Here is a 25222-nt window from a genome sequence, read left to right on the forward strand (position 1 = left end):
ATCCCTCCTTTCACTCATCCATCATCCACCCTTTCATGCATCTCTACCTTTCATTCATCCATCCAATATTTAACTTATCCACCCATCATCGGCCCTTATATCCAATCATCCATCCTCTTTCACCCATCCATTCACTCATCCATCCATTCATCTGCACATCCACCCTTGCTCACTCATTCACCCATCCACTCACTCACTCACCAACCCTCCCTACTACGTTATTATTTGTCGCCGAGCAGACATGTACACACAAAGGGCCACACATTTTCTTTAAAATATCTCCTGAGAGAGTCTTGATTCTTTCTCTCTCACTTTTTTTCTCACAAAAAAACTGGCTTACAAATGCAGGCAAAGAGACAAACATAAGCAGGCACACAAAAGATTTTGGTATGTTAAAAGCCATGTTATACTCTTCAGTATGGCTTTTTTAATTGCCACTGCCAGGGGATTGCCAGGATTCCTGTGTTTACGCAAACGCAGAGGATAGTGTGAATGTGTTCACAACACAGGGCCAGAATGGACCACCAAAGCTGCCAAGGTTTCAGATTGCTATGTGTGACATTTTCATATTTTCATTGTAATTATGAGTGACATTTCAACGGTGTGAGTGACACTTTCTCACTAGCAAAATGAGGGAATCATATAAATATTAAAAAATTACACATTTGAGTCGAGCTGCTGTTTCAGATTGCATGTGTGACATTTTCATAGATTCAGTGGATTTACGAGAGTCAGGCAACAACTAGATGTGTAATACTTAGAGGGGCACATTCTTGCGAGCATAACCATGGTATGAAGTCAATGGAAGTAGACAAATATCAGAAAAGGCACTCATTTGAGCAACAAGGAAGTCAAACTCAGCAGCAGGTGCTTTTGAAGGTATTATTTAATTTCAATAAAAATCAGCACCCTCCACCCCAACCTCAGCTTCAGGTGCGCCCAAACCACATATAACAAAGGGATCTCTATGACAAAAACAGCAACTCACTGAGCTATCTACATACAATATAGTACAATACAATATGCCTTTTTGAAGGCGCATTAACCATCTAAGCTACTTAATGGTCATAGTGCAAACTGTCAGTAGAGAAAACTCTGACTTCTCGACATCGGCAACAATAATCCCATGAGTTATCTCTGACGTAGCAAGTGTAACTGTGCTGAGAAAATAAAAGGTGCTGCTTTGTAGTGTCAGTGTCAAGCAGGGATGGTAAACACTTTGCACTACTAATAAATCAGCAAAACTGCTAGTTTAGACAAAACGTAGCGCATATTCAGCCCAGACAGACAACTCTAGTGTGCCCATTTGCAAGGACCTATGCCGTGCTGGAGCCCTAATCATTTTTGTAACACACAGTTTAAATGTCAGCAGCAGGAGAATATTAAATTATCTCTTTACTGCTGTCTGAACGATCCACCGAGGAGCTGCTGGCCTGGCACCGCGGGGGTCTCTAGCCTGTCTCTTCTTCAGAGAGTCAGACCTAGGCCTAGTCAGACCACCTGCTCCCCCTATGAGACTCACGATGGCGTGGTAAGTCTGGGCAGAAGTCGGGCTCAGCAATAACAGGAGGAGGTGAGCAGGTGATGGATTCTCAAACACCGGCTCCCTCCTTCAACTCCAGGCAGCAAGGGAATTTCATGGGTGCACTGGGGCCGGCTGGCAGGCAGGAAATTAAACATCCTGCCACAGCATTGGCATATAAGAAGCAGACCGGCTAATGGAGGCATTTGGCGTTGGGAAGGTAGGCGCCTCAATGCAGAAAACAGATTAGCGCTCCGGGGCCTCTTCGATCGCATTGTCTGGGCATTAACACTCACATCAAGAGAAAGGACGTGTGAGATTCTGCCGCCCTTTTGTCTGATAACATTTATGTTCAAAGTGTTACCCTACACTGACTTACTTTTCACTTGTCACTACCTGAAGTGCGGCGCTTTGAAAATCACAAGCGCACACTAGCAGGTAAAATGAATCCCGCCCCACCTCTTTCAAGCACAGCATGACGGCGAGCACCGGACATTATGCAAAAGAGCCCTGCTGAATAGCTCAGCTGGGGCTCTGATGGGTGGCAGGGGGCTGCAGAAGCAGTGCCTCCGCTGCCAGTGACATGTCCCACTCCGGCTCACCAGCACAGCCACGAGCCTACCTTTTTATGAGTACCGGTACTCTTCTTTTGAAGAAAAGAAGTGCCGGTACTCAAAGTGATAAATTTAGGAAGTGCCGGTACCCAGTACCGGTGAGTACCGGCCCATTTAAAGCACTGTCCCTACCGATATTTATCCCTAAATAAGCTTAGCGACATTTTTTTTATTTTGTCACGTGAGCAGATGACAGCATCTCCTTCCGCCGGCTGGAAAATAACCAATGGCCGAAAAGATGCCCGCCGCAGCCTCTCTGGCATGGGTGAAATGTGCTGTGCAGTTCAATTACCCCATACACCGGCACGCCGCGCGGGATGGTGTGCGTGCACGCACTCTAAGGCCTCAATAAAAACACTGTGTTTTACAACATTGTATTTATTGTGACATGTTATGCGTGAGTCTGTATAAAACTGTCCCCGTAGATCTTTCTTTACTGCAACACTTGGATCCGAGAAAGATGTAGACTGGATCAATAAATCCCATATTTGTTTACAGGCTTGGAACGTTAACTGCATACCAAATATCCACGCTAAAAGGGAGATATACAAAGAACACATAACTAGAGCAGGCCCCATTTTCTCTTCTAGAAGTAGGCAAAGCCTCTTTGAGCAGTGCAAGCATCAGAGCCAATTATGGAACCGAATTGGGTTTGCGTGAATTATATATAGGTCTATAGTTTTACTCTTTCTCATCTAAAACTATTGATATCAACCTAGTGGGCATATAAGAGCTTTTTTTTCAAAGCCTATGCAGAGTTTCAGTGCTCTTTACTGACATTTTGTGCGTGACCCGCAGGTCACGAGTTCGAATTCCCAGCATGGCCAACTTATCCATTCTTTTATCTGAAGTCAAGAAAGTGTGTTTATACAGGGCCGCCTCAGACTGTCACAATTACAAGGTCGATAACTAGAGCGCTATAACCCCCAGTCTTACATACCCCTACTATTTACGCCTCTAGTTCTTGTGTTTCTCGTATAGGAAGCAGAAAGAGTCACACAAATCACGTGCAAACTTAGAGGGACCAAAGGGCATATTACCAAGGCAGGCAAAATGAAATTATCGCCGCTTTTGCAGCCGGTCTCGGCCACAAAGCGCCGATAATTTCATCGCCCTATTAGCAAGCTGTCACTAACATCAGTTAGCGACAGCTTTTAGGTCATAGCGAGCAGGTTGGGGCCCGCTTTGCATGTCAGCGATATTTATCGCTAATGGCATGCAAAGTGGGCGTACCCAACCTGTTAGCGAATGAAAGCAGTCGGTAACATCGCTATCGCCTATTATCAACACAGGCGTAGCAATGAAAAAATTTGCGCTAAGCGTGAATATCGCTGAAAACTAACACCTGCTCAGACCACTTCTTAACCTGTATATCCAATGGGAGTTGGATATTCCGGTTAAGACCCTATTGGCAATAATGCCTGAATATCGCTGGATTCCAGCGATATTCACGCATTTCTGCGCTACCACCGGATATTTTATCGTATTGGAGATAAGCGTTGCTAATAGCACGTTAGCTCTGCGATAAAATCCGGCAATAAAAAAATTTCGCTAAGCTTATTTAGCGATAAATATGGGTAGTTGTTGATAATATGCCCCTAAGTGTGCACCCACAAGGTAAGAGACGGCACGTACACCACACATCCAGGCACACACACACTGGTAGGCTTCTGCATGGACATTTGCACACACTTAAATACACCTGTTTACAGACCGGAGACTCCCCACATCAGTTATAGGCACAGGGTTCAAATGGCCACAGTTTAAGGAGGTGGCCGGCTGTACAAACAAACATACCTAAAAGCTGCGGCTTATGCTGGCGGTCCACCAGATAACTTATCCTCGCTGCACTGTCTGCCCTGCACCATTTTTGCCACTGCCCATACACAGGCCTGGCCCATGCAGGGCGTGATACCGGGGCGGTGACGTCAGGCGGGGGAGGGGCAGGGTGGGGGGGGTTTAAAATGCGGGATGTGGACCATTACAGGTTAGTAACGAAAAAAATGAATAAAACGAATTTCGTTGCCCGCGCTGCATCGCCAAATGTGATGCAGCGTAGGCAACGAAATGTTTTATTCATTTTTTTTTTTTTTACTTACCTGTAATGGTCCATATTCTGCATTTTAGAAAACCCCACCCTGCCCCTCCCCTGCCTGACGTCACCGCCCCGGTATAACGCCCTGCACGGGCCGGGCCTGCCCATACACCTGACAAGAACTTGAAACGAAGTGCAGCTCCCTGCATGGTGATATATAGAGAGCAGGACTGTGTCATGCTTGGTTTTTGCACGAGCCAGGTCTGGCAGGGAGCACCACAAACTGCTGAGACTGAAACACACCAGGCTCAGGCTCTCTGCCTATTGGTTCTTAACTGTGGCTGCATTTCAATTAAAAGAGAACCTCAAAGGCACGTGGGCATGCTTGCTCTGAAAGGGCTGCATATTCCTGCACTCCAAGAGCATCTTTGTCATTTTGTCTTCCTCTTCCATCTGGGACAGTGTTTCCAGCCCTGTTTACCTACTGGGGTTTCTGATGCTAGAGTGTTACTGATGCAGCACAGTGGAGTGTGACGACACAAGGAGCTTTGAGCAGTGCACCATCCCCATCCTCTGAGTGAGTGAGGAGCACACGTGAGTGAGCGGCACATATGTTGAGCAGTGTAATTTTGATCCCATCCTAAGATACTATAGGAGTGCTTATTTAAAGTACTCCTCGTGAAAATTAATGAGACTTATAATTGTGTGCATAAAAGGAGACTAATAAAGGTCTATATGATATTTACATATTAATGTGTCAGGAAAAGTTAACATTTAAGATGTGTCTTGTGAAGTTGATAAATAGAATGCATATATGTTGACTAATGTTTAAACATTTATACGTGTAACAAGCAATTATTTCCATGGTGGTGCATTTGAAATGATATCTTTGTAATTCTTTGCAATTTATTCATGCATTAGGAAGCTGCATTTGTTATGTGTTTAGAAATGTGCACGTATTTGCAACCTAGGCACTGCTAAATTGACATGAGAGTGGGCCTCAAGAACCGTCAGTATCGGTCGGTAGTGGGAGTGCTGCCGGGAAGTGACGTGGGACGGGGGAGGGGCAGGGTAGGGGGTAGTAAACTACGGAATATGGCCAAATACAGGTAAGTAAGCATATAAATAAATAAAACTAATTTTGTTGCATGCGCTGCATCGAATTTGGCGATGCAGTGCGCACAACTACATTTGTTTTTATTTATTTATAGTTTACTTACCTGTATTTGTCCGTATTCCGTAGTTTACTACCCCCCACCCTGCCTCTACCCCGCCCCACATCACCGCCTGGCAGCGCTCCCACTACCCACTGCTACTGAGAACCGTTCAGTTCAAGCTTCCGTTTAAAGCCTAGCGTGTAATTAGTATTTATCCTACAATGTAGAACATATTTGCTCGTATTTTTGTTTCCACTGCAGGTGTAGGCAAAGCCTCATTAGTTAGCATAGAAGGATTTTGTGTTCATTAGATAGCAAGGTATGCGAAGACAAAGTTTGGTAAGGAGAAATGTGGCAACAAGCAAGGAGGTGAGTTCTCATGTAGGAGCAGAAGAATGACCAAGGGCAAATGAAGATGCAACTGATTGATGCGGGAAAGGTGTGCAAGTGTCCAATTTGTGCCGGAATCATGAAAAAGTTCTAGAGAAAGTCTTTATAGAATTAGTTATCTGCTTTGTATTATATAGGGTGAACCTCTTTACGAGATTTGTACTAATTTTGTTCATTCTGTATTTCTATATGATAATGTTGAGACTGGTATATATAGATTGGTTTCTAAATTTATAATTAAATCTTTCTAATCCCAGATTTAGTTGTTGAGTGGATTATTGAGTCACCAAATTGGTTACACTATACTGAAATTCAATTGTGAGTCTCCCTCTTACCTCTGAAGCTGCTATAAAGACAATCTGGTTGAAGAGAAATTTTTGTGGGCCCAAGCTCGCTCACATTTAAGTCAAGAGCTACATCCAGACAATGGTTGGTGAGAGCACAGTGCTTCAACAGCTCACCCTCACTCACCAACCAGTTGGTGACATGCTTCATCATAGGGTTCCCACTGGGGAGACCGAATGTCCCCCCAGTGTGCTACAACGCCTGATTTACAGCGGAGCTGGTTTTTGTAATGGGATCATAAGAGTGTGCTCAGGTGAGGTGGTTGTGAGTTTAAAAGATAACAGCTGGACCCTAAATTATTTTATTAAATGGTCAGCTGGTACCATTAAAAGCAAGTGAAAAGGACACCTGGTGGTCTAGCTATTTGAACCACTGTGTCCTAGTAGGTATAGGTCGACATGTTTCAGCTGTTTAATGCTATATTCAGCTCAGCTTTCTTCAGTACTGGAAAATATCCCCGGTGGTCCACGCACGCTAAGGCGTGTCCTATCCGTGAGGATATATGTGTGAAGGTGAAAAAACTCACGGTTTTACCAGTGTGGGCACTCCTAGAATTCACCAGGGGTCAAAACAATACTTGGTGGTTGTATGTGCCACATGGGCCTGCGGTGGGGGCAAATCTTCACGTTGCATATAATTTGTTAAACAACGACTCCCCGCCAGGAACCTACTCGGAACGCATCCACAGCCCGCAAATTCTATGATGAAGCATGTCACAACCAGGTTGGTGAGTGAGGGTTCTTTTAAGAAATAAGGTTTATTCCCCTTTTTGAAACACCTGTTCACACTTACTTACCGTATATGATCGCTTTCTTTGGTTGCTTCTTGATAATATCACCATAGCACCTTTAGTCACTCTTATGTCGTTTATTGTTATGTAGTCTAGTTGTAATGCCAAAAGTTCCATGAATCCCGGTGATCTAGATGGGTATTGCTGATGTTTTTAATCAATTTGCCTGAAAATATTAGTGCTTGTAACAATAATTCTCAGACATACTAAGGCAGCCACCATATTGGAATATCATATATGTACATCAAAATTAGCATTCATTGAATTATGGTGACATTACAATGCTTATAGAATCTTTAAAAGAGTCAAGCATTGTGAACTAATCCCAGGCTAAACCCCCTAACATTCATCAATCACTAAAGTTCTTTCTTCTTGACGTGATCTGTGGAATCCAGAACCAGCACCATTTTGTAGTGGAGAAGAGTAGAAGGTCCTTCTTCCATGTTCGTCCATGCAAGATAATTTCTCAACATTCTATGGTAACCGCCTTTCTGGAGTGTTAGATATAAGCTTCAGATTTGGTGTTTATTCTATTCTGACCATAAGGGCTCTGGCCCAACCCTTTTACTATTGGCTATCCAGTGGATTTTTCCTTCACTGACTGAGAAGTTAAGGGAGTTATCATTCAATCAATCAATTTAAATGGCAGTGCAACCCATTTGCTATACAGTAAGGATCAGTAATCAGTGACTATTGTTAAGAAGATTTGCTATAAATTAGAAATCAGTTTAAGGTAAACAAACCTCAGTACTATGCTATTAAGATACAGAATAACCACTGAAACCCCAACCTCCAAAAGACGTTTAGGTGTACCAATAGAAGACAAACAAGAAGTTCAGTCACAGTAATACATAAGATCAATAATGGAATTTGGTGCTCAGAGAAAAGTTTCTGAGACTCTCTTCTATACATGAGTGAAGTCTAAGATCATCTAACTTAAAGTCAAAACTAAGAGGATGGTTTTAGACCTAACAGGATCTGAAAAATCAAGGAAATGCAGAAAAATTGGAAAATGTGGAAATGTATGGGAAGGTATAGGAAGGTGTCAGCATTTCAGAAGCTCAGTCAAGAGTCTTCCTGCATTGGGGAAATGGGTGTTTAGCCTAAGCCACATTGTGAAAGAGTCAAAGTTAATAAACATAGAGGTCTAAAGATCTCAAAGTCAAAACGAAAGTGGCTGAAATCTCAGGCAGTGTGAACTCCAATTATTTTTACCAGAATGTCCCAGGTAACTTGCCCCTCTTTCCACATCATCAGGGTTCCATTGTCCTTTCCATTCTCATTTTGTAACCTTTAACATCAACATTTTCTCCCAGACCAGTCATGGGAACGGTATTGTCCATTGTCACCAATGAGCCTTTGCAACATTGATAAATGGAAACTTGATGCTCTGCCATGTTCCTTGTCAAGTTCTCCATCTCAAGTTTTCTCTCTATCACTAGTACAGTGTTGCATCTATTCTCGAACTAACAAACCATGTGAATTGCACCTGCAAGGAAAATACATGCAAGCAGAAATGGAAATCTGCATTCTATGCAGAACAAAATACAGGCTTAGTTAGAACAAGTGAAAGTATTAAATCAATGATGCACATTTAATATGCTTGTGCACATTCAAACACAAATTAATAAAACTGTCAGTATATTAGATTCATTTTAAGGTTCATAAAGGTAAGATAGTTTTGAGTATACCCCTCTAAATGTGACTAAGGACTATAATGAGTGCAAAAGTGAAACATTGGTGCACACAATACATACATCATTTTAGTTTCTAAAGTAAATATAATTTAATAGTTTAATAGTGATGTAATGTGCAAAACATTACATTAGTATCATTTGGCCACACAGAAAACATGTGCTAAGTGCAAGTTTATATTGCGTATTTACTGAAGTGCGAAGTCAAAATTACCCTGCTCCAACCATCTTATTACAGAGTATTTAGGGAGGGAGAAATATTTAGACAGTTTTTCATTTTTGTTTTTACTTGTAAAGTATTTTCCTTATGGAGGTTTTTTGGTTTGGAATAAATCACTTATAAACCCAAAGCAATAGTGTATTAATGTAATGTGGCTATGTAATAGATATATACTAATCTTGTCAAAGTTCACAATATATCAAAACTTTTATCCTCCTTATCTATACATTGCTATTACCAGTTGAGATATGCTCTAAATATCCTTACCACCACATTGTGTTGAAACATAATAATTGCATAATGCTTAAAGCAACTTATCTCCTAATGGTTACATTATTAGTAAAGTGTCTCGGACCTTTCTTTTGCAGATTACATTACACAATGTACAATCATTTCATTAAGATACACAATTGGCTTCTATGAAATCAAACTAGTTGATACTTCAACAATTTCACCATCATATTCAATATACTAACTGGGAGCCTGAGACATATATGAAAAATCTTTTTTTTTAATTACTCAGGTACTACCTTCCAAGGAAAATGTTCACATCTTAGAATGATATTGGAGTTAATCAAGAGATCTCATTTAGACTATCTAAATATTTCTCTCGCCTCAAATATTCTGTAATATTGTCCTAAAAGAATAAACACCAAATTAGAGTTATGTATCTAACATTCCATTATAGCAGTTGCCATAGTATGTTGGGAAATAACCTTACAGGCACAAACGTGGAAGTAGGGTCTTCTATTCATCTCACCTTCAAAATGGGGCAGTGGTTTACATCAAGAAGATAGAACTGTAACGATAGAGGAATGTTAGGGGATTTAGCCCGGGATTAGTTCACAATGCTCAACTCTCTTAAAGGTACTATAAGAATTGTAATATGGCCTCAATTCGATGAAGGCTGATGTTGAGGAACATATTTGAGATTCCAATATGATGGCTGCCTTAGTATGTCTGAGAATTAATGTTAGAGGCACTAACAGGGAAGAGGGACTTTTGATCTTTCTCCACTTGAAAATGGTGTGTGCTTCAGACCCCGTGGATCATGTTGGAAAGGAAGAGCTGTAGCGACTAAAGAACATAGGGGGGATTTATTCCAGGACGGGTAAGTTCACAATACCCGATTTTGGGACTGTCATTCTAACTCTGATATAGGATATTTTAACAGCAGTAAAATCGTGTCACAAGTAAAATCGTTAATTAAATGAGTAGTTTTCCTGACATTAACTAATACTAATAAGCAATGTTTTCGACCAAAACAAGTAAAAACATCAGCAATGCCTATTTAAATCAATCACATTTATGGACCTTTAGACATTACTACTAGACTGCCATTTATTTGTACAATTTTGTTTTTCTTTTTTTGAAAATCTGGATTTTTGAAACTTGTTTGAAATACATAAGGAGGGCTGAGAGTGGCTGTACGGGCGACATCGGACCCTTATCTAAAATGTGACTACAGGGCGACGTTTCCACTCCAACCCCGGGTTCGGATTGAATCATATGAAACTCGGGAAGTTCCTGAGAGTGTGTCATAAATGGGTAAGTATGGCGGAGTAGGGATTACCCACCTCTATTAAGTCAGCGACAGGGAGGGAATGTTTAGGCCTAATAATACAAGGGATCTTTATCCTGACGCAGGTCTTCAACTTTCAGAGGCATTGGAAAGGTCGAAGCATGTTGATAATGGCAATAAATGCTACAGGGAACTAATCATCCCGGTATACTCCAAATTAAATGTTTTAACCCTGCCAGGAGAGGCCCATAATAAAGCAAGGAGGGTACCCTCTTAGGTAGTTTTAAATTTTTTTGTTTATAGGAGCCCTTTCTTTTTGAGGGGGTAACTGCCCCAAACTATTATGTTTGTTTGCTCCACTCTGTGTGTTGGTCTGCACCAGAGTGTAGTAGCACACCTTATAATGAAGCATGCCACTATGTAGTGGGCGAGGGAAATTTAAAAATCATGTAGTGTATTGAATTCTCCCAGTATAAGAATTGGCTTGGTAGTTTGGTCTGCCCTGTTCCCATGATGCACTGGGCCAGGGACAGACTAATTTGCATGTAGCCAAGTTCTGAGCTGGGATGGTGCAGTAAGCTAAAAAACGGTGATGGATCAAGCCCTGATCTTTGGACTGGGTAGGAGTGTTCTGCTTAATTCAGATACTCTGTCCATCACCACCTCCTTTTCTGAATCGTTTTGTCCACCATAAGCGTGGAAGGGTATACTCAGATGTGAGTCCCTTGCTCACTGCATCATCAGGATTCAAGCAAGCCGGGCCGAAGATGGCTGAAATGCCAGAAACCGGTCCCCGGAAGCTTGTTTCCTTCCCAGTATAAGAATTGGCTTGGTAGTTTGGTCTGCCCTGTTCCCATGATGCACTGGGCCAGGGACAGACTAATTTGCATGTAGCCAGGTTCTGAGCTGGGATGGTGCAGTGAGCTAAAAAACGGTGATGGATCAAGACCTGATCTTTGGACTGGGTAGGAGTGTTCTGCTTAATTCAGATACTCTGTCCATCACCACCCCCTTTTCTGAATCGTTTTGTCCACCATAAGCGTGGAAGGGTATACTCAGATGTGAGTCCCTTGCTCACTGCACCATCAGGATTCAAGCGAACCGGGCCGAAGACGGCTGAAATGCCAGAAACCGGACCCCGGAAGCTTGTTTCCTTCCCAGTATAAGAATTGGCTTGGTAGTTTGGTCTGCCTTGTTCCCATGATGCACTGGGCCAGGGACAGACTAATTTGCATGTAGCCAGGTTCTTAGCTGGGATGGTGCAGTGAGCTAAAAAACGGTGATGGATCAAGCCCTGATCTTTGGACTGGGTAGGAGTGTTCTGCTTAATTCAGATACTCTGTCCATCACCACCCCCTTTTCTGAATTGTGCTGATTTTACAGAATGGGACAAACTCCTGGTGCTAAAAATCAGTGTGAGCAGCATGTCTTATATGACCCTGCTGTCAGAGATTTTCCACCACTTTGTGGAATTTCGTGGACCTGAACTCTGCAAACTCTGCCCAGGCCTAGTTAAAATACAAACGCAACTGAATATATCCTACCTCTTTTGAACCATGGATTGCGCTTCATTCCAGGAGCAATTTATATGAAAACAAAAGGTAACTGTTGTGTGATATTTAAATAAAATATCATATAAATGATATTGGGGAACACATTTCAACTATAATGTCCATTATAACTTCTAGCATGCCAGTGCACCATAAAACAGCCTTGATACTAACAATACGGAAGGATCTTTCGGTGCACATAGGGTACCTTAAAGGTAAACTTAATGCCATACTTACAATATAGTCACACTCCCACATAGGATAGGTTTACTTCAGGGAAACACACCTGATATATACCTTAGTTGTATGTATGGTAAAGGCATATGCAAGGTTAAGTCTTGCATGATAGAGGTAATGTGTGGTAAAGGCATTGTGTGGCAAGAGACCCATGGTAAAGGCATGAGTTGTAAACTCCTACACTCATCTAATAGCCTATACCTGTGGGGTCCCGAGTTTCATCATACACAAAAAACAACTAATCTAAAATGCTCCTCCAAGACTCTTTTTCTGCCTTCACCCAAGAGAATGCAAGACTCGGGTGCTGCAATCACTCCACTGAACTCCTGTAGGTAGAAGAGCAATATTCAAGGCTCTCTCCATAGGTCCCAGAGCCACCAAGGTCTGAAACTCGATACAAACCAAGGGGCATATTTACAAGCCCCTAACACCACCACAACCTCACTTTCAGTGACGTTGTGATGGCAATAGGGGCCTCGCCTTATTTGCAAGTCAGCGTAAAGCCACTTAACAATACTTAACTTTGCCTTGTAAATAAGGCACCTTTTCATGCTGTATTTAGCGTGAAAGGAGAGGGCATTGGGTGTTGCAGTGGGTGCTCCACTGCAACACTAATTGATCTTGACGCTGTCTCCTATTTACAAGGGCAGTGTAAATAGGAGGCAGCTCCAAAATTAAAACCAGGGAAAACCAGGCCTTAAACAGGCAAAACAAGGAGAAATGCTTTATTTCTCCTAATTTTTGCAGTTTCTATGTGTGCTGCCTTGTTCAGTACGGATCACTGACATAATATCAAATACACAAATATAGAATTACCAAAATATCGAAGAAAAAATATAGAATGCAAAAATATCGAATTCCTATCTACAAACAGGTAAGAACAAAAATATCGAATCAAAAATATTGTTTTAAAAAATATAGTTAGTCAAAATTTAGAATTTTTTTAAATGTCTTAAAATTAATTTAAAATTAATGAAATAACAAAAATAACTAACTAAAACATACTTAAAAATACTTAAATAACCTTAAAATTATTAAATAATTAATTTAAGTTAAAAAACATACCATTTTATTTTTTAATACATATATATATATAGAGAGATATTATTAATAAAAAATATACAATATTTTTACCATAGGATAACGGGAAGGTAACATTTACTATTACCACTCCATTGAGTGCAACAGTGGGGAAAACGTTGGATAGCGTAGGGGTAAAAATGACTATTCCCACTCCAGTGAGTGCAACAGTAGGATAAGTGTTAGATAGAGTAGGGGTAAAAATGACTATTCCCACTCCAGTGAGTGGAACAGAATGGGAAAGCGTTGGATAGCTGGAGAGTAAAAATTACTATTCCCACTCCAGAGAGTGCAACAGTAGGGAAAGCGTTGGATAGCGGGGGGTAAAAATTACTATCCCCACTCTAGTGAGGGCAACAGTAGGGAAAGCGTTGGATAGCGGGGCTAGGAAAAATTACTATTCCCACTCCAGTGAGGGCAACAGTAGGGGAAGCGTTGGATAGCGGGAGGGTAAAAATTACTATTCCCACTCCAGAGAGTGCAACAGTAGGAAAAGCGTTGGAAAGCGGGAGGGTAAAAATTACTATTCACACTCCAGAGAGTGCAACAGTAGGGAAAGCGTTGGATAGCGTAGGGGTAAAAATTACTATTCCCACTCCAGAGAGTGCAAAAGTAGGAAAAGTGTTGGATAGCGTAGGGGTAAAAATTACTATTCCCACTCCAGAGAGTGCAGCAGTAGGAAAAGTGTTGAATAGCGTAGGGGCAAAAATTACAATTCCCACTCCAGAGAGTGCAACAGTAGGTAAAGCGTTGGATAGCATAGGGGTAAAAATTACTATTCCCACTCTAGTAAATTTAACAGTAGGGAAAGTAATGATTTAATATATTAATAAAAATAAATTAAATATCAATACCAATAAAACATTAATTAAAATTATTTGCCAATTTAATATTATGTAATATTTAATCAATTATAAATAAAAATAAATATTAGTTATTAAAATTAATTAGCTATTCATAATTAATTAACAACTACTTAATTTTCAATAACACAAACTAGTTAATAATACAAAATAATACCAATTAATATTTAATTAACCATAATTTAATTATCAATACACAAAATGTATTTTTAATACGTAATTAATTACAATTAAATTACTTCCCACCCTATTCCCCTATAAACCTACAATCCGCTACAGAAAATAAATTGATACAATCATCGTAATTATCAATTAATACATTAATACAAATTGATTACCAATTAATAAAAGTTAATTAACAATTAATTAACAATAAATAAAAAATCAATACCAATAAATAAATAAAAATGATTTACTTAAATAAAATTAAATTACTTCCCAACCTATTCCGCTATAAACCCACAACCGGCTACAGAAAATACATAATTATCAATTAATCAATTAATAAAAATTAATTAGCAATTAAAAATGTATTAACAATTAATTCAAAATGAATACCAATAAATAAATAAAAATATTTAATTAATTACAATTAAATTACTTCCCACCCTATTCCCCTATGAACCCACAGCCCGCTACAGAACTAAAACCCAAAATTAAATTCAAAATATTTAGTAATTTCTAAAAATTAATATTTAATTTAATATAAGTAAATTACTTCCTACCCTATTCCCGTATAAACCTACAACCTGCTACAGAATTAAATTACGCAAAAATGAAATAACATAAAGTCCATTACTTAAAATAAATTACAAAAATAATATACACTTTTCACTTATATACTAACATACAAAACACTTTAAAAAATTCGATATTATTGATATATTTTAATACCTATATTATATACTTCGATATTTTGACTTTCTATAATTTAAAAAATCGATATTGTATTACTTACCTTCAATTCGATATTTTTCACCACTATATTCTGTCCCTTCGATATTTTGTCCATTCTATATTTTGACTACGATATTTTGGTAATTCTATATTTTGAATTCGATATTTTGTCTTGTTACCGTTCAGCACACTTTGAAACAGCAAATTGCCTATGATTGTTTATGTGCAGGAAGGTCCATCTTCCTGCACGTAAACAATCATTAAAAAAATGCTGTTTTGCAACTTCTATGTGTGCTGAATTAAGCAGCACACATAGAAGTTACAAAATGGCATTTAGAGATTGTGTATGTGCAGGAAGGCAAACCTTCCTGCACATAAACAAATGTCATCTCAACACAGGCACCCTTACACTATGGTGCAAGGGAGCCTCGGTGGCGCTAGGCAGCTAAAGTTAGCGCAACGCAGGGGGATACGCAGGGCTGCAACATATTCTAGTTAATATGGTGCAGCCCTTCGTTTCTAAAGTGACAAAGCATGTCGTTAGCCTTCTTGGCTTAACGACACGCTTTGTCACTTTATTGTAAACATGGCCCCAAGATTTGAAGCATTCAGGAGCATACACACTTTGGGAAGACATGCATACATTGCTATTTACAAGATAACTACCTCATCCCACAACCCCAGGATATAAACTGGATTGATAATTGTACCTTCAAGAAAAATCTACAGTTTACAGGTTACATGCCACAGACACAGAACAGTCCAACCAGCACACTATTTTCTATTTCCAGGTAAGATATTTAAGGCTGACCTATGGCTAGCCCGGCTATTATACAGTAATGACAACTCATATATAGCTCTTCTGACCCATACTAATGCTAATGCGCTCAGAGGTTGGCAGCCAGCTGTAGTCCATACTGGCTGCATAGTAACTCCATTACATTGCTTCAGTGCACTCGCATAAGACATATCTGGTACAGGTCTAGTTCACGAACCAGTACTGTACCAACCCATAAACCAGCCTTCACCAACCGAACAGCAAAACACACAAGATGATGGACGGAATGTTGTACAATGGCATAACATTCACCCTCAGTCACAGATCTGGGTTTAATCCATCGTTATTTTGCTCACCACCCCACCCCAGTTCAGACATGGCCATATGCAAATCAGTCTTGACCCTGTGCTTCATGGGACAGTCCAGCCCGAACGGCCAAGCCATGTCTTCCCTGGACTGGAATCAAGCATCCTAGGACCGGTTTCTGGCTATCAGCCGTCATCAGCCAGGATAGCTTGACTCCAGTGGCGTAGTGAGCACGGAACCCACGTCTGGGCATACCCTTCCCACATAGAGCGAACAGAAAAACACACAAGATGATGGATGGAATGTCTAAACTGGGGTGGTGGAGTGAGCTAAAGAATGATGATGGATTAAACCCAGATCAGTTGACTGGGGGTGAGTGTTTGATTTGCTCAAATGCTCTATCTATCATTCCCTTTGGTATCGCTTTGTCTGCCCTAAGTTGGCAGGGTATACCCAGATGTGGGTCCCTTGCTCACTTTGCCACTGGATTCAAGCTAGACTGGCTGATGACGGCTGATTAGCCAGAAACCGGTCCCAGGATGCTTGTTTCCGGTCCAGGGAAGACATGGCTTGGCAATTCGGGCAGGACTGTTCCCATGAGGCACAGGGTCTGACTAATTTGCATATGGCCCTGTCTGAACTGGGATGGTGGAGTGAGCTAAAGAATGATGATGGTTAAACCAAGGTCAGTTGACAGGGGGTGAGTGTTTGATTTGCTCAAATGCGCCGTCCATGATACCCTTTGGTATCGCTTTCACCAACCGAACAGGCACAGAATAACCGAAGAGGTCTGTCACATATTGGTGACCAATAGAAGAGCTGCAGTCCACCGCTGCTGGTACCAAGTAGCTACATACTATGACAGCTTCTTTTACATTTTATAATGTAAATGTAATATGAAATTATAGTAACAAAGAATCTTTCCTAGATGTTCTCCCCACTATTTCTCTCCCCAAGCATGCCTGCTCAGGACCATAAACTTAAACAACATTTCTTAGATTGGACAACCTAGTGCAGAAACTAACTAGCCAAGTGGATTATGATCATAAGAATTTCCATAAAGTGACCTGCAGAGCTGCTCAAAGCTTCCATTGCACTGAAAACACACCAGGAAATTAAGCTGTAGTGCATTCAGAGAAACCTTCATGTCTCCTTAAAATTGGTGTGGGTTCTCCCATTGATTGTGCGGGGTCGGTAGAGAGCAGGGAGAAGCTCTCTTGTTGAATTGTGACTTTCTGTTATATTTTTCAGGAAGTAAACATCAACGTGTTAAAAAACCTGATATTCAAACAATCAATCAATCAATCAATTAGAACATTTGTATAGCGCGCTACTCACCCGTAAGGTCTCAAGGCGCTGAGGGGGGGTGAGGTGGGGGGGTCGCTACTGCTCGAACAGCCAGGTCTTGAGTAGTTTCCTGAAGGAGAGGTGATTCTGGGTTAGCCGTAGGTGAGTGGGGAGGGAGTTCCAAGTCTTGGCTGCCAGGTAGGAGAAGGATCTTCCTCCGACGGTGGATTTCCGAATTCTTGGGACGGAGGCGAGGGCGAGGCTGGCGGATCGGAGCTGGCGGTGGGTGTGTAGAAAATGAGGCGGCTGTTGAGTTACTTCGGGTCCAAGTCATGGAGAGCCTTGTGTGCGTGGGTGAGGAGTCTGAACGTGATCCTCTTGTTGACGGGTAGCCAGTGCAGGTCTCTCAGGTGGGTGGAGATGTGGCTGTGGCGCGGGATGTCCAGGATGAGTCGTGCTGAGGCGTTCTGGATGCGCTGGAGTCTTTTCTGGAGTTTGGCTGTGGTTCCAGCGTAGAGGGTGTTCCCGTAGTCCAGACGGCTGGTGACGAGGGCCTGGGTAACCCTCTTCCTGGTTTCGGTGGGGATCCATCGGAAGATCTTTCGGAGCATGAGCAGGGTGTTGAAGCAGGATGATGAGACTGTGTTGATTTGCTTGGCCATCGTGAGGGAGGAGTCCAGGATGAAGCCCAGGTTGCGTGCATGGTCCGTTGGTTTGGGTGCGCTGCCCAGGGCAGGCGACCACCAGGAGTCGTCCCCGGCGGAGGGCGATGATCCCAAGATGAGGACTTCCGTCTTGTCTGAGTTTAGTTTCAGGCGGCTGTTCTTCATCCACTCGGCGACGTCTTTCATCCCTTCATGCAGGCTGGTTCTGGCGGTGGCGGGGTCGTTGGTGAGGCAGAGGATCAGCTGGGTGTCGTCGGCATAGGAGATGATGTTGAGGTTGTGTTTGCGTGCGATGGCTGCGAGAGGGCTCATGTAGATGTTGAAGAGGGTTGGGCTGAGTGATGATCCTTGTGGTACGCCGCAGATGACTTCGGTGGCCTCGGATGTGAACAGGGGGAACCGGACTCTCTGGGTTCTTCCGGCGAGGAACGAGATGATCCACTCCAGTGCCTTCTCTTGGACTCCGATGTTGCTGAGGCGCTGCACTAGGGTGCGGTGGCAGACAGTGTTGAACGCTGCAGAGAGGTCCAGGAGGATGAGGGCCTTTGTTTCCCCGTTGTCGAGCAGGGATCTGATGTCGTCAGTGGCTGTGATGAGGGCGGTCTCGGTGCTGTGATTGGCTCGGAACCCGGACTGCCAAGGGTCGAGGGATCCGTTCGTCTCCAGGAAGGCGGCAAGCTGTCTGTTGGCGGTCTTCTCGATGACTTTGGCAGGAAAAGGGAGGAGCGAGATGGGGCAGTAGTTCTTGAGGTCGTTGGGGTCTGCTGTTGGTTTCTTTAGGAGGGCGCTGAGCTCGGCGTGCTTCCAGATCTCCGGGAAGGTGGCGGTGTCGAAGGAGATGTTGATGATGTCCCGGAGTTGGGGTGCGATGATGGAGTCGGCCTTGTTGAAGACGTGGTGGGGGCAAGGGTCGGTTGGTAATCCGGAGTGGATGGTGTTCATCGTGCGGGTGGTGTCTGCGGTGCGGATCGGGGTCCAGGCGCAGAGGATGGTGGTGGGGGGCGTTGGTACGGTGGTTGGGTGCGTGGTAGGTGCGCTGAAGCTGTTGTGAATATCGGCGATCTTGCGGTGGAAGAACGAGGCGAGTGAGTCGCAGAGGTCTTGCGAGGGGGTGATGTCGTTGTTTCCGGCGCTGGGGTTGGAGAGCTCTTTGATGATGCTGAAGAGTTCCTTGCTGTTGTGGGCGTTGTTCATTCGTTCTGTGAATGCTGTCTTCTTGGTGGTGAGGATCAGCTGGTGGTGTTTGCGGGTGGCGTGCTTGAGGGCAGTCATGTTGTCCATGGTCTGGTTGTGACGCCAGGCTTTCTCGAGGGTGTGGCAGTTCTTCTTAGAGTTCTTGAGTTCGTCGGTGAACAAGGAGGCTTTCTTGCTGCCGGGTCTGTTGGGAGGGTTCTTCAGTGGTGCGAGGTCATTTGCGCAGTTGGTGAGCCACTGTGTGAGGTTGTCGGCTGCTTCGTTGGGGTCCGTTGTGCTGGTGGGAGGGTTCTGGCGGAGGGAGGTGGTGAGCTGCTCGGTGGTGATCTTGCTCCAGCTCCTGCGAGGAGTCTGTTGCCGGTGGTGGTGGGTCGTTGTTCTTCTGAAGCTGAAGTGGATGCAGCTGTGGTCAGTCCAGAGGAGTCCGGTAGAGTGGCTGAAGGAGATGTGCTTGCTGGAGGAGAAGACGGGGCAAGCGCGTGGCCGGCGTAGTGGGTGGGGGTGTTCACCAGTTGCTTGAGTCCGAGGTTGGCGAGGTTGTCCAGCAAGTTGAGGTCCCCTAGGAGGATGTAGTCAGCGGAGGGGAGGGCGTGCGGGCTGATGAAGTCTGCGATGTCTTCGCTGAATTGTGTGCGTGGTCTCGGGGGTCTATAGATGAGCGTGCCTCTGAGGGTGGTCTTGGGATCGGTGTGTTTCTGGAAATGGAGTTGTTCGGCGGCGGTGAAGGTGTCGTCGGGGTTGGTCGTGATGTGGATGGTGTTCTTGTGTACGATGGCGATGCCTCCTCCGGTCTGGTTGACGCGGTCCTTCCGGGTGATCTTGTATTCGTCCGGGATGGCTATGGCGATGTCAGGCACTGAGGAGGCATTCAACCAGGTTTCTGTAAGGAAGGCGACATCCGGTGATGTTGTGTCGAGCAGGTTCCAGAGTTCGACGGCGTGCCTGTGGACGGAGCGGGTGTTGAGCAGGATGCACATGAGGTGGTTGCTGTTGGTGCTCGGCTTGTCGGGTGCGGTGCAGGTCCGGAGGCAGGTGAACTTGCAGGCTTGGCAGGTGAAGGGTTCGAGGGGCGTTTCGGGGTGGCTCGATGGCAGGCGGGGGTTCGGCCGGCGTTGAGTGCATTGAGGGTGGCGGCGTCGTAGGTCCGTTGTGTGGTCTGCCGTCGTCGGGGGCCAGGGGTCCTGGCACTGGGCGCGGTCCAGGCGCGGACGTGCATAGACGGGCTTGCCTTCGGCATTCTCCATATGAGGCGAAGTGGGAGGGAGTAGCAGCTCCCAGGTTATTTCGTCAAAGAAAGAGGCCTTTAGAAGCCTTCTTCCCCAGGGTGGTCATCTTTACACGCCCTACACATTAAAGTGACAAGGGAAGTTTGAAAAGGCAAGAAACATGTTTTACCCTGTAATGTTCCCTCGGGTAGAGAATGTTTACTGGCCAACGCATGCGCTGCTCTGCAAGGCATGCTGTATTTAAGTAGGGACTTCAAGATCCGCCCACTTTCTGCCCATATTTTTCATTGGATTGTGTCATTGTTCACTGTAAACTGTGGCTGTTCATTGGTCAATAGGCTTAGTACTCCCTCCTTAGTACCGCCTTGTCTCATTGTGTAACCTCCGATAGCAACACCTACTGTTATATGTATTGTTACTCAGTAGGCTTTAATTACATCCTCTGAGCACTATTTTTCTCAATACCTTTGTCCTGCCTGCTGTAGCAGGCAGGACACACTCTCCCTTAATGCTTTTTATAATTTTTTATAGCACAGGCACTGGCATTTGTAATGCAATAATTCTCCCATTTGCAAGAGTTTAAGCTATTGACATGGTGAATGACAATGCATTTTATTTATCTTTTTTTAAAACAACGCAGAAAAGTCATTGTCATTTACAATGCCAATAGCTCAAACTCTCGTAAATTCAAGACCTATTGCACTGCAATTGCTTGTTTTACTTTCGCTACCGAGTCAGTGTGAACTGTTGACAGAATAGAAAAAAGAGTGGATTCATTGCCCAAACAAGAGAAGACCATTAAGGCACAGGTTGATGGCTCAGCTCATCTATCTGAATGACTGCTCAGTAGTAAATCGGATAATTTAACCACAGGAACCTACTCTGTTTGGATGGGGCAGCCAGTCACAAATTCTGAATGGCTGTCCCCAACCAATCAAAACAGGTAGCTGTGATTCGATCATTCTGATTGGATACCAGAAAGCCATTCTACATATCTGTGCCCCAACCCAACCTTATTATTATAGACTCTCCATGACAGGATGGTGTTATCAATCATTCGCATTTTTATGGCTCATTTCAAGTTACTTCAATACTTTGGTAATAGGTGGTTGAACTTAATTGAGGACCCTGTGGGAACCCTTCACATGGCCATGAGGGTAAGGGTGCCCCATGGTTTGAAAGGAAATATTTTTTTTGCCTGCTCATAACTTTGGTGCCATTTGTCAAATCTTCACAAAACATTTAAAAAAACATGTCTTCAACCTCAGCTCCTCCCTGGTTTGAGCGTGATCCGTAATGCAGGGGGCTGAGAAAAAGTGGGAACCCAACATACATTTTTCCCTGGCAGTTTTCCCAGAGGAAAATTACACACAGCTAGAGCCAAAATGTCTCAATGGAATTACAGCAAATTTGAAAAAAAGCTAGATCTCAATCCAGAAAGAGTGCTTTTAGGAATCTAGTGTAAATCTGTCTGGTTGTTTTTAAGAAATGATGGCTCAAAATGTGCATTTATTTCAAGTCACAGAGGATACGTGAGCTTAACTACATGTTGCTATTTGTTGGCTGCAACCTAAATGAAAAGTTGCAGCCCTGATCTTAGTCCCCAAGTCCTAGACAATAACTCAAAATAAGATATAAGAGGAAGAGCAAGCAAACCCTGACCCCCTAGGCTCTGGGGTCAAATTTCATATAATGTGTCTTGGGGGGTTCTGTGGATTTGTGAAACCACTGGAATTTGGCAGTTATGATTACCAATGCCCACAAGAAATGTGACAACATGGTGCGTGCCACAAGTTCAGACATGTATTGTGTGTATTGGTAACCATAATTGTTCAAATTTCAGGTACTCTTTGCATTTGAGCCAGAACCATAATTCAGTTTTTAACTTTTTGTCAGAAAATAAATATGTATGCGCAGAGGATTCATTGTGGGTAACTGTGTAATATGGGGCAACTTTGCAAATGAAGGGATCTGGCAACATCAAATACTATGAGACCAAAGGCTGGTAAATATCACCAGGACTACAAGATGACAATAAACTTAAATTTGAGCATTGCATAGTATCAATAGATGTGTGATAGTTATGTGCTTCTTAGTGTTATTGGGCCACATTCATTTTCACTGCCATCAGCCTCGGTCCGTGCAGTTAACAGAGGTGAGGCATTGAGGCCGGGTAGGAGGGATTACGAGGGACGATGCAGAGGGAACATTAATTATTTATTTAATTTCCCCTTGGCATCGTCCCTCGATATCCACCCCACAAGGCCCCACCGCTGTTACCTGCATGGACCGCGGCTGTCCTCAAAGTTAAATACAGCAGGTACAGAGAGGCTTCAAGAGAGAGAGAGAGAATGAGACAATAAATCAGATTGGCAAAAGAGAGAGAGGAGATAATGAGACAGAGAACGGATGGATGGATGGAAAGAGAGAGGAGAGAAGGAGAAAGAGATTGGATGGAAAGTGAGGGGTTGCTCAAGGATACGAAGAAGCAGGGCTGCTTTGCGCATTTTTACAAGAGCTGCTTTTGGTTCCCCAGTCCGGCCGTGCCCATCATGATATGCCCCTGACCCTTGCCTGGCTGTGGGTTCTCTGTCATACAGAGAGGCATGCTACTGAGATTTTTGACCTGTATGGCTTGCTTTGCACCTCTTCCCTCAGGAGGCTTCTAAAGAATGATTACTAATTTTCCTCTTCCTGAAGGAGTGCTTAATTTGAGCCCATGGTTTCTGATGTTCAGTACCGGCCCCACATTATTTTCAACACTGGCAACTATGACAGCCTGCCACATGATGGCGCTATTTGTCTAATTTTGTGAGGAGCACAACAACAGCTGTTTAATATTTCAATATGGATTTAAAATTACTAATACCTGCCCCCCAAATCTGTAAGAATTGCTTGTGAGGCAGGTATAAGTGATTTTTAATGTATATTGAAATTTTGAAATGGTACACTTCTAGGAGTGTGATGGTTAAGTGTGTTGGCGGCACTGGCGGGGGTAATGTGTGACGCAAGGTGCAATGGGCTCCTGACACGGGTGCTGGCACCTATTTGTTCTACAAATTAAGCATTGTCCTGAAGTGTCTCTTCATCAACTAACTAGGTTACGTTACACATAGCTCTGCACATCCCCTGTCCAGACAGGTAGCAATATCCCACGAAAATACTTACAGTACCAAAGACAGCCACAAATGAATGCCAAGTGGAGTAGAGCAATCAGAATATCAGCATGGCCTGAAAAAAGAACCTGAAATGAAACCCAGCGCAAGGCTATGCATTAGTAGTCACATAAAACTGATAAATAAATAGTTACATAAATAGAGAAAACATTTCGTCTGGATGAGATCATAATATTCTTTGATCCAGCGTTCCCACACCCAAACCTAAGCCCAGAAAAAAACCCATAAGTCTTGCTGTGAACCTGCTTAATGTGAGCCAGATTGTCTGCCTTGGAGAGATGTACATTTAAACAAACACATGCCATGTGCATTCAAAGTATGTCCAGCACTCTCATCAATACTTTAAGAGGCTCTTCTTTGTTTCTAGCATTCCACAGATTGAGACTAAGTACAGGGATCCCCCGAACCAACAAATCCTGATTTGACTGAAAAAAGAAATAGAAGACATGAAAAACAGAGCTCTAGGATGAGTTTTAAATTAAAATGTTGACTTGGCTCAAAAAAGAAATAGAAGAAATGAAAAATAGAGCTCTAGGATGAGTTTTAAATTAAAAAGTGGTGAAGAAACTAGAATTTTTTTGTCCCCATATCTACACTTTTTCTGCATTTTTACATAGCTCCAAGAATACCAACCTGGTGTACGTGTGCTATACAAGTAGAGTTTAACATAACATAACATAACTTGGCTCAAGGGTGTTAGAGCACTTTACACGAGCACTTGTGCCAGATTATGTTACACATTTGATTTAAACAGAAACATTAAGGGGCTGATTTAGAGTTTGGTGGGTGGAGGTAAGTGGTGGAGTAATTTACTCCCATCATAATGAGGGTACTCTGCTCACCAAATTAAGAGTTGTCATCAGCCCTGCGCACCACTCTAACCAATGGCATGGCCCACCATCATAGCAGTTCCTGTCAATGTATTAAAAGTTTGAGAAATTGTACCCTCTAAATGAGGTCAAACTTTAATCTGTTGCAGTATTTTCAGCTGGATGTTGTTTTTGAAAAAACAAAAATAAATGACCCCACACCATTGGTTTTTTCTCCCATAGTGTTGAGGTAATTTAAAAGTTTTTACTCTCCATTAATGCCATGTGTATCATGGAGGTAATGGAGAGTAACTACTGGCCATCATGCCTACCACTCTAAATCGGGCAAGCGGTCGAGTGGTCAATTCTCTGATGGCCTACTCCATTGGGCTGTTGGAGGAGTATGTCAGCACCGGACAACAGCGGCGCGTGCAGGTAAGGGCGGTGGGACAGTGGGGCCGGGTGGGGGTGGGGGGGATTTTGACAGAAGATGACGAGGGATAATGTATTTAATTATCCCGCGTGGTCGTCTGTTGAATCCCTCCCCCAACCCGGCCCCGCTGCTCTTAACTGCACGGGCCGCTCCTGGCGACGGAGAGGGAGTAGGCTATGTGAATAACGAGGTATGCCAGTGGCTGGTTGTCCATCAAGTTCACATCTGCCTGGGTTTAGTCATGGGGCAATTGATGACTTGCTTCCAGCTCTCATAGAGGTGCCCACATCACATCTGTCAGCTGTATGTGTCCTGATGTTTGAGCAGTCCACTGCATGATGGTGCAGTAATCATCCTGTATCTTATACTAGAGGAAGTCAGTAAAGCACAGACTCAAACTATCACTGACTTGTTTCTAAATTTACCAGTTTG

The sequence above is a fragment of the Lissotriton vulgaris genome, chromosome 3_2 (assembly GCF_964263255.1).
Source record: "Lissotriton vulgaris chromosome 3_2, aLisVul1.2, whole genome shotgun sequence".
Taxonomy (NCBI): Eukaryota; Metazoa; Chordata; class Amphibia; order Caudata; family Salamandridae; genus Lissotriton; species Lissotriton vulgaris.